Source organism: Armigeres subalbatus, chromosome 3, assembly GCF_024139115.2.
Source record: "Armigeres subalbatus isolate Guangzhou_Male chromosome 3, GZ_Asu_2, whole genome shotgun sequence".
NCBI classification, from domain to species: domain Eukaryota; kingdom Metazoa; phylum Arthropoda; class Insecta; order Diptera; family Culicidae; genus Armigeres; species Armigeres subalbatus.
Genome location: NC_085141.1, coordinates 392151545 through 392165681, shown reverse-complemented (window position 1 = coordinate 392165681; position 14137 = coordinate 392151545).

The window sequence follows — 14137 nt, the reverse complement described above, 5'->3', positions numbered from 1 at the left end:
TTCTTCGAAACAAATCAGAAAAATAAGCATATTTCCATATCATATCATTTGTTATAATTAAACTTTCAATATTAAAGTGAATTTGTTCCAAATACCATATATTTTATTTCATAATTCAAAGGATTTATTGATAGATTAATATGTAACACGCCTGCGTAACGCATACAAAGCGAAATTATATACACTTCCGAAGGAAGGGTCAAAACATCATCAACAAAACTAAGGCAGGCAACTTCATCCAGAATCGGATTATTTATTCTGTTATAACTGTTTCTGTGAGCACTCGAAATTAGAAAGAGATCCCACAGAGCTGAAGACATAAACCACCAAAAACTGTTTTAAATTTATCGGGGAAAAATAAGCTTAGAGTCTTGGTGATGAACTATTCAATATGTTAAAAAATCACTCAAATAGAGCACAAAAAAAGCTTAGAGTCGCGATATATAACTATATATTGACAAAAAAGAAGACGGTATTTATTATGGTATTGTAGTGAATGTAATTTGAAAACTAATAGTACTCGAAAGTTGGAAACATAATCGTTCATATCGTTTTAAATTTAGATTGGAGAGGTCTTGCGAGAAGTTAACCGATTAGTGCTGTCCAATGAGCAGCTCGAAGTTGCTCCCGCTCCGCTAACGCCAATTTGTCGACAAAAACGAACGAGTAGGACGGGAACAACTTCGAGCCACCTCGAGCCGTTATGATTCTCGCGAGAGTTGAAGGGAGCAGTTACACAATAAACGACATCAAATTAGGTTAATTTTAAATACTATTTTAGTAATTTGTTGAATTTCCTTCATAGTTTTATTGTATGGTGTAAGAATTTTGTTGACACTTAAAAAATGCATCACATTTCCTGTGGAGTTGAAAAATTGGAAGATTGATTTTAATAAATGTGTTTCTCAAACACTTCCTACCAGGGCTGATTAATAATCAATACGATTTCCCAAGATTAGTAAATACCTGCTGTTGATTATTTAGAAGTCGGTTTAGGAAAAGAGAATGGGTATTTCTGTATTTCTGTAGATAGAAAAAGCTGAACATCCAATATTCATACTGTTTCCTAGGTTGGCGAAGATATTAACCTCTGCTGTTTGTTAATCCATTCCTGCTACAAGTCGCTTATGGAATGATCGAACTTAATCAACTTCAATAGCGGTCAATACTGTAGAATGCTACTTGACGATAATTCACTGTTTCAAATGGAAATATCTACAGTATGTACTTGACACCACACTCTACTCCCGTCTCCTACCACTCAGACATTGCCCAACGAAACAGTCAGCATTGTTGTACACTACTAAAAACCTACGGGTACTAATCATACGCCAAAAACGACCGACTTCATAACCTCGGGCCGAGTCGACAAAAAATTACTTTATTGAATGTTTATTACTTACGCCACATCGCTTTAGAACACAGCCTCCCAAAGTTGGGGGGTCGCAACCCCCCTCCATAAGATTTACACAGGCTGGGGGGTCGCGACCCACCCCCCCGGGAAACTCTGCTCCAGAATATCCTTATGAAAAATAAGAGGTCCAATACAAAAACTTATTATTCAGGATACATATTTTTCTAAATAGCATTGATAGAAAAAATAACAAACTACATAGGTATAATGAAAAAATACTTCCGCGAATAAGGGTTTATTTATTTATCATCAGACTAAGGCCGGAGTGGCCTGTGCTGCACATAAAAGACTTCTCCATTCAGCTCGGTTCAAGGCTGCACTTCGCCAACCACGCAGCCTGCGGAGGGTCCGCAAGTCGTCCTCCACCTGATCGATCCACCTTGCCCGCTGTGCACCTCGCCTTCTTGTTCCCGTCGGATCGTTGTCGAGAACCATTTTCACCGGATTACTGTCCGACATTCTGACTACGTGCCCGGCCCACCGCAGTCTTCCGATTTTCGCGGTGTGAACGATGGATGGTTCTCCCAACAGCTGATGCAATTCGTGGTTCATTCGCCTCCTCCACGTATCGTCCGCCATCTGCACCCCACCATAGATGGTACGCAACACTTTCCTTTCGAAAACTCCCAGTGCGCGTTGGTCCTCCACGAGCATCGTCCAGGTCTCGTGTCCGTAGAGAACTACCGGTCTTATAAGCGTTTTGTAGATAGTCAGTTTGGTACGGCGGCGAACTCTATTCGATCGGAGCGTCTTGCGGAGTCCAAAGTACGTACGATTTCCAGCCACTATGCGTCTCCGAATTTCTCTGCTGGTATCGTTATCGGCGGTCACCAGTGAGCCCAAGTACACGAATTCTTCAACCACCTCGATTTCGTCACCACCGATAGAAACTCGTGGTGGGTGGCTCACATTGACCTCTCTTGAGCCTCTTCCTATCATGTACTTCGTCTTCGACGTGTTGATGACTAGTCCAATCCGTTTAGCTTCGCTTTTCAGTCTGATGTAGGCTTCCTCCATCCTCTCAAAGTTACGTGCCATGATATCAATGTCGTCGGCGAAACCAAATAACTGGACGGACTTCGTGAAAATCGTACCACTCGTGTCAATCCCTGCCCTTCGTATTACTCCCTCCAAAGCGATGTTGAATAGCAGACACGAAAGACACCCGAGAATGCCCCTGAAACTCGAACTACGCACATCACCCGATCCATCGTCGCCTTGATCAACCGTATCAGTTTATCCGGAAATCCGTTTTCGTCCATTAGCTGCCATAGCTGGTCCCGATCGATTGTATCATATGCGGCTTTGAAGTCGATAAATAGATGATGTGTGGGCACGTTGTATTCGCGGCATTTCTGCAATACCTGACGTATGGCGAACACCTGGTCTGTGGTAGAGCGTTCACCCATAAATCCCGCCTGGTACTGCCCCACGAACTCTCTTGCAATTGGTGTTAGTCGACGGCATAAAATTTGGGAGAGTACCTTGTAGGCGGCGTTCAGCAATGTGATTGCGCGGTAGTTGCTACAATCCAGCTGATCGCCCTTTTTGTAGATGTGACACACGACACCTTCCATCCACTCCTGCGGCAGAACCTCATTCTCCCAAACCTTGGCAATCACCCAGTGCAGCGCTTTAGCCAGTCCTTCACCACCGTGTTTAAACAGCTCTCCTGGTAGTTGGTCAGCTCCAGGGGCTTTGTTGTTTTTCAGCCAGCCGATCTCCTCCTGGATTTCCTGGAGATTCGGAGCCGGAAGTCGCATGTCCTGCGCGCGTGCTCCTAGGTTCATTACCATACCGCCACCGTTGTCTGCCATATCGCCATTCAGGTGCTCTTCGTAGTGCTGCCGCCACCTTTGGATCACCTCACACTCGTTCGTAAGAAGGTTCCTGTTTATGTCCTTACACATATCGGGCTGTGGCACGTGGCCCTTACGTGAACGGTTCAACTTCTCATAGAACTTTCGTGCGTTATTAGCGCGGTACAGTTCCTCCGTCTCTTCACGGTCTCGATCTTCCTGCTGGCGCTTTTTCCTCCGGAAAATCGAGTTTTGTCTGTTCCGCGCCCGTTTGTATCGTGCCTCGTTCGCCCTCGTGCGGTGTTGCAGCAATCTCGCCCATGCTGCATTCTTCTCCTCAACTAACTGCTCACATTCGCCGTCATACCAGTCGTTTCTCTGATCCGGAGCCACCGTGCCTAGTGCAGCGGTTGCGGTGCTTCCAATGGCGGATCGAATATCTCTCCAGCCATCTTCAAGAGATGCTGCGCCTAGCTGCTCTTCCGTTGGGAGTGCCACTTCCAGCTGCTGCGCGTAGTCTTGGGCTAGTCTACCGTCTTGTAGCCGCCCAATGTTAAGCCGCGGCGGACGACTCCGACGCGTGTTGATCACCGTCGAGAGTTTTGAGCGCAGACATACTGCGACGAGGTAGTGGTCGGATTCAATATTCGCACTGCGGTAAGTGCGTACGTTCGTGATGTCGGAGAAGAATTTACCGTCGATTAGAACGTGGTCGATTTGGTTTTCCGTTACTTGATTAGGTGATTTCCATGTGGCCTTGTGGATATTCTTACGGGGGAAGAAAGTGCTTCGGACTACCATTCCGCGGGAGGCTGCAAAGTTTACGCATCGTTGGCCGTTGTCGTTCGATACGGTATGCAGACTATCCGGTCCGATGACCGGTCTATACATTTCCTCCCTTCCTACCTGAGCGTTCATGTCACCGATGACGATTTTGACGTCCCGCAGTGGGCATCCATCGTATGTCTGCTCCAGCTGCGCATAGAACGCTTCTTTCTCGTCGTCGGATCTCCCTTCGTGTGGGCAGTGCACGTTGATGATGCTATAGTTGAAGAAACGGCCTTTTATCCTCAGCTTGCACATCCTTGCGTTGATTGGCTGCCACCCAATCACGCGTTGGCGCATCTTTCCCAGCACTATGAAGCCGGTTCCCAGCTCGTTGGTGGTGCCACAGCTTTGGTAGAAGGTAGCCGCTCGATGCCCGCTTTTCCACACTTTCTGTCCTGTCCAGCAGATTTCCTGCAGCGCTACGACATCGAAGTTGCGGGGATGTAATTCATCGTAGATTGTCCTGTCGCAACCTGCGAAGCCTAGCGACTTGCAGTTCCATGTTCCAAGCTTCCAATCGTGATCCTTTATTCGTCGCCTAGGTCGTTGCCGATTGTATCGAGTCGTATTATCTTCTATGTTGTTCGTAATAGTTGTTTTTAAAGGCGGCTTATTGGGCCTGCGCAAACCTCCTGTCTCGTCGGAGGGCCGTCGTGTCAGGGCTGTTTAGCGTCCCACCTAACACCAGGACTTGGGCTTGTGCGCTTTGAGCGGCACACGGTCGCTTTGGTGGAGCCTACTTGCGGATTCATGCAGCTTTTTATAGAGGTTTAACAGGGCCCACTGTCAAACCCCACCACATCCTAGGCAGGCGCCACAACTCGCAGATGGCCTGGGGAGGGATCGTCAAGCCCTTGGACATAGTCACTGCTGCCCCTAATATAGGGTTTAAGGGTTTTGCACTTATTTTCCTTGTTTACTTTTTCAAACACCTTCTATGAAACACAATTTAACTTATAAAGTATGTAATCTTCTGAGCGGCGAAAGCCATCTTGCAGCCGAAACTATGCAAACCGCTGATATGGTTGCATGGGAAAAAAATCGATTTGAGAAAAAAAGACGTCTGTCTTCGCGCACAGCACACTACGATCCCACTGCAGAAGATTTATCAAAGATTTCGCTAAACTAGTGAAACCTTTGACAAAGTTACTTCGAAAGGACGCCGAATCCGAAATCACTCCTGAAACGGAGGAATGTTTCATAAAATGCAAAGAGATACTTGTAAGAAATCCCATACTCGCCTACCCGGACTATGAGAAGGAGTTCATTCTAACGACTGATGCGAGCGATTATGCCATTGCGTTGGAGCGGTACTATCTCAAGGTACACTTGGGAAAGATCGGCCAGTAGCATTTGCACCAAGAACGCTAAACGTTACCGAAGAAAGATATAGCACCACGGAGAAAGAACTTTTGGCTGTAGTTTGGGCAGTGAAGCACTTCAAAACTTATTTACATGGTCGCAGATTTAAACTGGTAACATACCATAAATCTTTGATTTACTCAATGACTAACTCTAATGATAAAATTGTTAGATGGAAGTTGCAGTTGAGCGGATTCAATTACGAATTCATCTCCAAACCAGGTAAACAGAGCGTCGTTGCGGACGCTTTATCCAGGATAAAGGTGAAAGATGAAATAAATGCAAATACAGCTGAAAACGATGAAGATTTAGAGACTATTCATTCTGCTGATACTAGAGGTGGGCGCTCCGCTCAGGAGCTGTTCCAAAGATTCGCTTCCTTACATTGAGCTGATGAGCCATGGATCTTTTTTAAAGAAGCCCAGCTCACTTTAAATTGATGAAATCATTGTCAAACACGCGCCTAGAGAAACTCCCTCGAGCGTACGCACTCGAGTACGCGCGCTGTTGTATTTTGTACAGCACAAACGAAAATACCACGCTCGCGGTACACAACACAAGCGAGCTTGTATGAGCATTCCAGTCCAGTACTGCGCACGTGCTGATCGTTTATTATTTGCACCTCAAGCACCATCAAGCCAAGCGACAGAAATCATTTCTGCTGCAGAGAGGAATAAGAAACACACAAGCAAAAATAATCTAGCTTGCCGCCTATTTCTTAACCCATACCCACATACTCGGCGCTACGAACGGACACACAAAAGATACCTAGTAGTGCGGTAGCGAACGAACCGTACTAGGCAAAAGATCCGAAGATCCGAACAACTCTCAGTTCCGCTCATGTCGTCGTCCAGCTCGAAATTGCTGTGACATGGAAGCGAGAGCTGTGCCACTAGCTCAGATCCGTGCGACACGGATCTCGATCCGGATCAGTCGCGACCGATTCTAGCGAGCGAATCGTGTGGTTCAAACGAACCGAGCTGGGTGCTGTGTCTTGCACGGAGCGGATCTTTTGCTTGCGACGGGTTTTCCCGCCAGCATACTGCTACATGTGCACTCGGTTTGTTTGTAGCACCGTGCTCTGTATTTTTTACTCTCTTGTTCTATTTCTCTCGCATTTCGGGAACCAATATAGATGAATGGGCTCGCTTGTATGAAAATGTCAACTACGCATGGTTAGAAGGGTTAGAAGCGCGCGCAAACAAGGCATTGATTTACTGCACCCAGTATGAAGAGAAAACTTATGACACGTGATATGGTTCATATACATATCAGAGACTAGGGACTGAATTATTTAAATTAACGATTTGAGAAACGTTATCAATAAAATGCAACTTAGAATTATGAATTCTAAATAATGTTGAGTTAGTTTTTTGTATAGAAATAAATGTTATGGTTCTCCTAGACTTCAAAACTAGACGGTCAGAAAAAAGCGTAATAAATGTTATTAGTTTAAAATTGTCGGTTTTTCAATAGAAATTATTACCTCACTGTAGCTAAACATTTTAAAAATTTCAAAGAAAGGTAAATAGATGAATGATGAATGAATGAATAAATTAATGAATGACATAAATTTTTCAAATTTTTGAACAATAATTAAAATAATAATATTAACAATTATGTTTTATTATATGTAGCATTAAAGAACTGAAGAGCTGATCCAAGGAGCTGACTCTTTTCAATGAGCTGAACGGATCAGATCCGCTCACTGCAATGAGCTGTTTTGCCCATCTCTAGCTGATACTAGCGACGATTATTTTACAAAAAAGCACGGAAAGACCGATTAATTTTTTCAAGACACAATTAATTTTTAAAATTGCTCGAATTAAAACAGATTTCCACGAAGCTGTTTTTCCCAAATATAACAGATACATAATTGCCCAACCAGAATACACCGAAGCGGATGTGGTGAACGTTTTCAAAAGATGCCTAAATCCTAAAGGTATTAATTGCATCAAAGCTCCCGTATCCCTACTACAGCTTATACAAGAAACATACAGAATACATTTTTCGGCTAATACAATTTTCAAAGTTTTCGATCAGGACGAGCTGATCGAAAGTACCCATGGATATGGACATCGAGGGTTATTTATTTATTTATTTATTTTTATTTTTAACAAAAAATTTGGAAGAGGGAAAAACCCCTTTGAGTGAATTCTTTAAGAATTACTTCTCAAAAAGGCACAAAACCTCTTCATCTTTTCAAATAACGTTACAAAATAAAATTTAAAATTAAAGGCTCATGCGGCGTAAATCCATTGAGGAGCCAGGTACTTCAAGCGAAAATATCACGATGATGATCATTCTTCACTTACAAACTGAAACGAAAGGGAAAGAAAACAAAAAAAAAGAGCAGAATCAAACGAAATAAGAAATATCATTTAGAAAACGAAACAGTAATTTCAACATAGGAAGATATTTTCTTCCTAAAATATCACGAACTGATGATGGTAACTGGTTATCTAATTTTAAAATATCTACAAAAAAATTATTTCTAGGAGAAACGTAATTAGAACAATGGAAAACTATATGATCGATATCCTCATAAGATTGACCACACTCACATAAATTAGAGTCTTTGATATTTATTCTATATAAATGGCTATTACAAATATAATGATTCGATATTAACCTAGAAAAAGTACAAATAAAATTTCTATTAATTGATAATTTAGAAAACCATGGATTTTTATCAACTATTGGTAAAATAGAATGACACCAACGACCTTTATCACTAGAGTCCCAAGACAATTGCCAAGTATTTTTAGAATATTGTTTTAGTTTAACAAAATATTCAGAGGATGATATATTGCGATTAAAAACAACACCACAACGCACACCCAATTTAGCTAAACTATCTGCCTGTTCATTGCCATAAATTTTACAATGAGCAGGAACCCAAACCAGTTTAATAATGAAACCTTGTAAATGTAATTTAAACAACAATTCTTTTATCATTAAAACTATATGGTGAGTTTTAGATTTAAAACTATTAGACTCAATTGCTTTAAGACAACTTAAGCTATCAGAACATATTACAAAAAAATCTGGAGAACATTTCTGAGACATCGAGGGTTAAAAGAAAATAAAAGACAGATTTTACAAAGATACTCCTCGAGCTAGAAAGAAAGCTCAAAATTTTCATAAATTCTTGCGATATTTGCAAACGTAGCAAATACGATCGCAAACCTCCAAAATTAATCCAAAAAAGTACTTTTGGTGAAACTGTCTTTGATAGAATCCACATTGATGTGTTTTTCATGAAAGGTCAGAAATGGCTCGCTGTAGTCGATTCGTTTTCGAAGTTTGCAAACGTTATTCCGCTTCAAACAAGAACAATTGTCGATATGAAACACGCAATCACCGAGCACATAAGACAATTCGGTAGACCAAAGACTATAGTAAGCGACCAAGAACCTTCATTTAAATCCATTGATTTCGTCGGTTTGCTCAACGATTTAAACATCGAAATCCATAACGCGAGTAATTCTTGTTCTAACGGAATCGTAGAAAGATTCCACTCCACATTAATCTAACTCTATCGTACTCTCCATGCAAAATTCGAAGATTTGAGCCTTAACGGAATAATTAACGTTTTGGTTGACGTTTACAATAATACTTTTCATTCAGCAATCAATCAAAAACCACGGGAAGTAGTTTTCAACTCATCAAATTCAACCAATCAGGAGAAAATAGCAAAAAACTTTCGTAAAATTCAATCGGCCGTTAAAGTTGAGCTTAACAAAAGAAAAATAAATCACGAGAAAAAATTTTCAAATAATGAAAGCCCTAAACATCTAAATCAGAATGAAAAACTTTATATCAATAATAATCAAAGACTAAATAAAGATAGAGACCCATATAAAATTTCATCAGTTAAAACTAATAACGAACTCACATACATAGATAGTAATGACATAAAAATACATAAAAATCGGATTAAAAAATAAAAACATATAACACCTTAAAGCCGTCAACAGAACAAAACATTAAACAAATGAAATATGTTCCTTTTTCAGATTAATCTTCATCCACCTGATAAATGCGACTACATATAAGGAAATATCGAATAACAATGGCATGGTGGCCATAAAAACAAAAACAGTACGGATAAGGATAGGATACGATAGAACACTACATAAGATTAGTTTGGAATCACTAGAAGATAACATCAAATACATAGAAAAAATCATACACTCATTTAAAACCGTGGAACGATTCGGTGAAAATAATAAAAGAATAAATGTAAACAACACTGTCTCGTACATTCGACCACTGGATCTGAAGGCAGATGCTTTACCCATGTACTACTCAGCAACTCTTGAAAAGCAGTAGAGTTTTGACAATCATAATCATACAGTATACGATACATACTACATTGATACGATTTAAGTACCTTGTTGCTTTACGTGTAAATGCAGCTTGAATCGTATATGAAAACAGATTTGGATTATTCCGATAATTATCATACATAATAACGATAATGCAGCATTGCAAACGACTCTGCATGAATGTAAACAATAATGAAATGTCAACACCAGTAGTGATTTATATCCCTTTGATTACTCTCGAGATGTTTCATTCGGATGTTTTTAGTTGTTTTAGTCATTGTCGGGGAGTGATAATAGCGTAGAAGTGAAAGTTACAATTTAAAAATATCGGATAGAGTGAAGTAGGTAAGTGCAAATGAAAATAATTTTGTCGAAATGTGCAGTGGAGTGGTCTTTGATTAACGGTCTGAAGTAACAAAATATATAGGTACATCGCATATGAATATACGATTAACATGACAACACGCGTATGTATAAGCGATTTTTGTGATTCAGTCCGATTACACTGATATTTTTTATACTGATTTATGACATTTTTGAAAACAGTCGCATATATTCCATTACTAGGTATTATTTACGACTGTAATCATATTTCGACTATTTTTATAAGTAGTCATATAAGAGTTAGATATAAAATAGCAGTATTTGCGATAAAATTTCTCCTTTCATATACGATCTGTGGTTGACTGGGATGACCAACGGCACCCTATAATCCTGCCGGACAAGCATCATCTCACAGAAATGATAATGGTGCACTACCACCGGAAACTCCTACTCGCCGGTCCGCAGCTTCTGGCAGCTTTCGTACGGGAACGATTTTGGCCGCTTCGTATACGGAATCTCTCTCACAGTTCATTTCTTTTCGCCTAATTGTACTATCCAACTAATCAACATGAAGATTTTATAGTTTGAGCTTCACATACACATATTTTTGAATAAAATGTTAGCCTGACAGTACATGATATAAATCAACACAATGTGTACTATTTCATAGTTGGAATGGTTCAAGATTCCATTACCAGATGCACACTAAAACTATACTAAAATAAACATCATTTACATAATTCTGTGCAAAGGTGTGCCTCCATTAGTACGAATCGTAGGCAATACTCTAACCCCGAAAAGTGCATCACAATAATCATCATGTCAAGCGTAATAAAACGTATATTGAAAGTGCTGCTACCAGTCAGGCCCATCGTATCAACCGTAATGTGCCAGAGAGGAGATAAATTGTCAGTGGCACCGAGCTACCCGCGGATTGGTCTCATTTTTTCACACCTACTGTCACTGCTCGGTTTCTGTGGCATTAGTCCCAGAGTACAATAATTGCATTCCAGTCACCCACAAGCCCCATCGCTCTCTCCGCCAACCAAACTATGCGACCGTGTCACCATATTCGTTATTTAGGTTTCCTCTAATTTCATCCTATTTTATATTTGTTTATAGTCCGCTACTGCAAACATACACTCACTATATGCTGGAATTCGATTAGGTTAGCGTAAATAGCCATAAGTTCAATGTAGGATCTACATCGGGAGAGTGGTCAGCCGGCACGAACCAACAAAGCCAACGCAGGACATAACTCTATTATAGGTCGTAAGCCGATTCGGGTTCGGTCGTTTCTATCTATGGCCAGGACCATTCATTTGTTGTCAATAAAAAGCTATTTAAAATTAGAGTGTGTGTTTGTGTGCTGAGCGCTTCTCCACTTTTCGATCCCCTGTTCATTCGCAATGCAAGCTAGAGTTTCCTACCCCAGATTACGCTGATTGTATGTGCTTTCGTTGCGCATAATAATATGTGCATAATGAAGGCGAGTCGCATCAAAATTTATTAACTGAGTTCATTATCGGTGTTCAACCTGAATGGTAGGATTGGGCGAGGGCTGTGATATCGACTCGGAATCTAGCTGACTGCATTAAGCTTCACGAAAAACAGGCTTGACTTTATTGTATAATAAATCTGGGGTACCTACTAGTGACAGTAGAAATGATAGCAAATTGTTTTATTGGAATACATTCCATCACATTACCTACCTTTTACAAGTTCCCCTGGGGCAATCCGAAGCTCTTGGAAGCAGTTAGAGTGACCTTCGGTCCATGTTATAATCGTACTTCACATCCTGATCATAAGTCATGAAAAAGAATCGTTGAATGACTGATTTTGGCGCTGAAATAGAAATATCCCCATCAATAGGTTCCCCGAGGGAGCCCAGTGACTCCAGTATCCGTCTGTCCCATTGATATTTCCTTCTTGACAAATTAGAAGCTTTCTGAAGTAAAATTATAGTGGAACATCTGTCAAAAAGTTTGATTCAAATGAATTTGTGGCCTGCCCCCTTCACTTGATTCTGGTCCGATTCCAAATCGCAATACAATAAATATGGTTCTAATCAGTGAGAGCCATTTTTTATTTGTGATTTCTGATATTATTATGTTTTGAAAACTTTTCAACCACAACTTATTCTAATATCCATCACAAGTTTACGTTTCGAAAAACCCGGAATATCTCCGGAATCCGATAACCATTGTCGGACATGAACCACGAGAACGGACATGGAGGCTCATACCAAATTTTGTTGAAAACGAATCACTTCTTGTGGAAACTCTCAAAAAAATTCGTATGAAAATTGCAAATAATTTACCGACTATTTGTCCGAAATTTTATTCGACAGAAATGGACATACGGCCGAAAGTGTTGTTTGTCTAACTAAACTCATTATTTTGCAAAAAAAATCATTTGTCCGAATAGCTCAAACGGGTCGACCTTTTTGGCTTTATGATCCGGCCATATGTCGCTTACAGCCAAATGACATTTTCGACCAAACTATTTTCGACCTTATAACCGTTTCGGTCAAACGTCTCATTCAGCCAAAAGGAATCCGGCTAAATGACAATCGACTAAGTGGCATTCGATCATTTTTCCTTTGCTGAATGACTTTCAGTCTAACGACGGAAAGAGCCATATGGCCGAAAAATATGTCATTTAGCCGAAATGAACAACTGGTCAATATGTCTTCTTCTTCTTCATCATCATCATCCGAATGTAATGTCTTGTTCCATGTCGCTCGTTCTTGGGCTGCCAGCCGCCAGTCTCCCTACAAGCCGGATGCACGCACATCTTCTTTGATTGCACACAGCCAGCGAGTGCGGGGTCAATCCCGGAGCGGACATCCTCTTCCAGGTTCTCTGCTAAAAATGACTTTTGCTGATCTCTCTTCCGGCATACGCACAACTTGTCCTCACCTACGATTCAAATCAAGCGCTAGGAAAACTTCACCCGACTCATGTCCCAGAGAATCGTCCATGATTCGACTCACGATTTGCATCATTGCGGTTCTTCTTCGTTAAATTCAACGGAATAACTTTCTTTGCATAAAACAATGGATAACAAATCTATACGTAAACATAAAATACACTTCGATTGGGTATTAACACTTTTTGAAGCGAAATCATTTTTCGGCGAATGAGCGAAACGATGCGATTCTGCGTGAAAAACTCATGCGCGATGCTCTCCATGCAGAATCGCAAGCGAGTCAGCTCGTGCATGAGGCTTCGGTGAGCAGGCACTAAAAAATGATTTAAAAAAAATAATAAGGTACACCGGGGCAAGTTGAAATGCGGGGTAAGTTGAAACGGAAGCTGTAATTAAGATCAGAAATGGCCGAGTGCCCCGATTTTTTTTTTCGACAAACTACTCCCCTAAACACACATTCTGACTGCCATTCCCGGAAGATTGCAGCCACTAAAAGCAATTCCGGCCACTGTTTATTTTTCGCCCTTTGCAAAATTCAAACCAAATTTTTGACGTGCCAATGAAACAGGTCTCAAAATGATGTTTGGAAGAGTTTTTTCATCAAATTTTCAAAGTAGATAATCATTCAATGTTGAATACGCATAATGATTATGAAAAATCGATGGAAGACCCGTTTATTTTTTGGATTTTGATCGTTTGAATTTGCTACACATTTTCAATCCATCGGGGCAAATAGAAATGCGTGGTGCGGGGCAAGTTGAAACAACGATTCAAAACGTCACCCTCGCAATTAAATTTTTTTTTCGAACGTCAACATGGTCGGTAAATACATTCGGAAAACATGAATTTATAAAAACTTCTGAAAATAAATTTAATAAATGTCCGCCAATCCCGTCACGAATGCAACCCTCCTACAATCTCCAGTAAAGAATAGAATGAAAAAGGATCATGTTTAATCGTGCATGGTCTAATTTTGAGATTCTTAATTTTATTTTCCTTGTAGTGAGCACTGGTTTTAAAAAACATAGAGCATGTAAACATTTCGTTAACTCCACCTTACACCTCCCCAGCCCCCTGTATTTCCAATCAAGGAGTTTATGAAAGATACGCTGGTTAATTAATATGTTATGAGGAAGCCACAGCTGAAT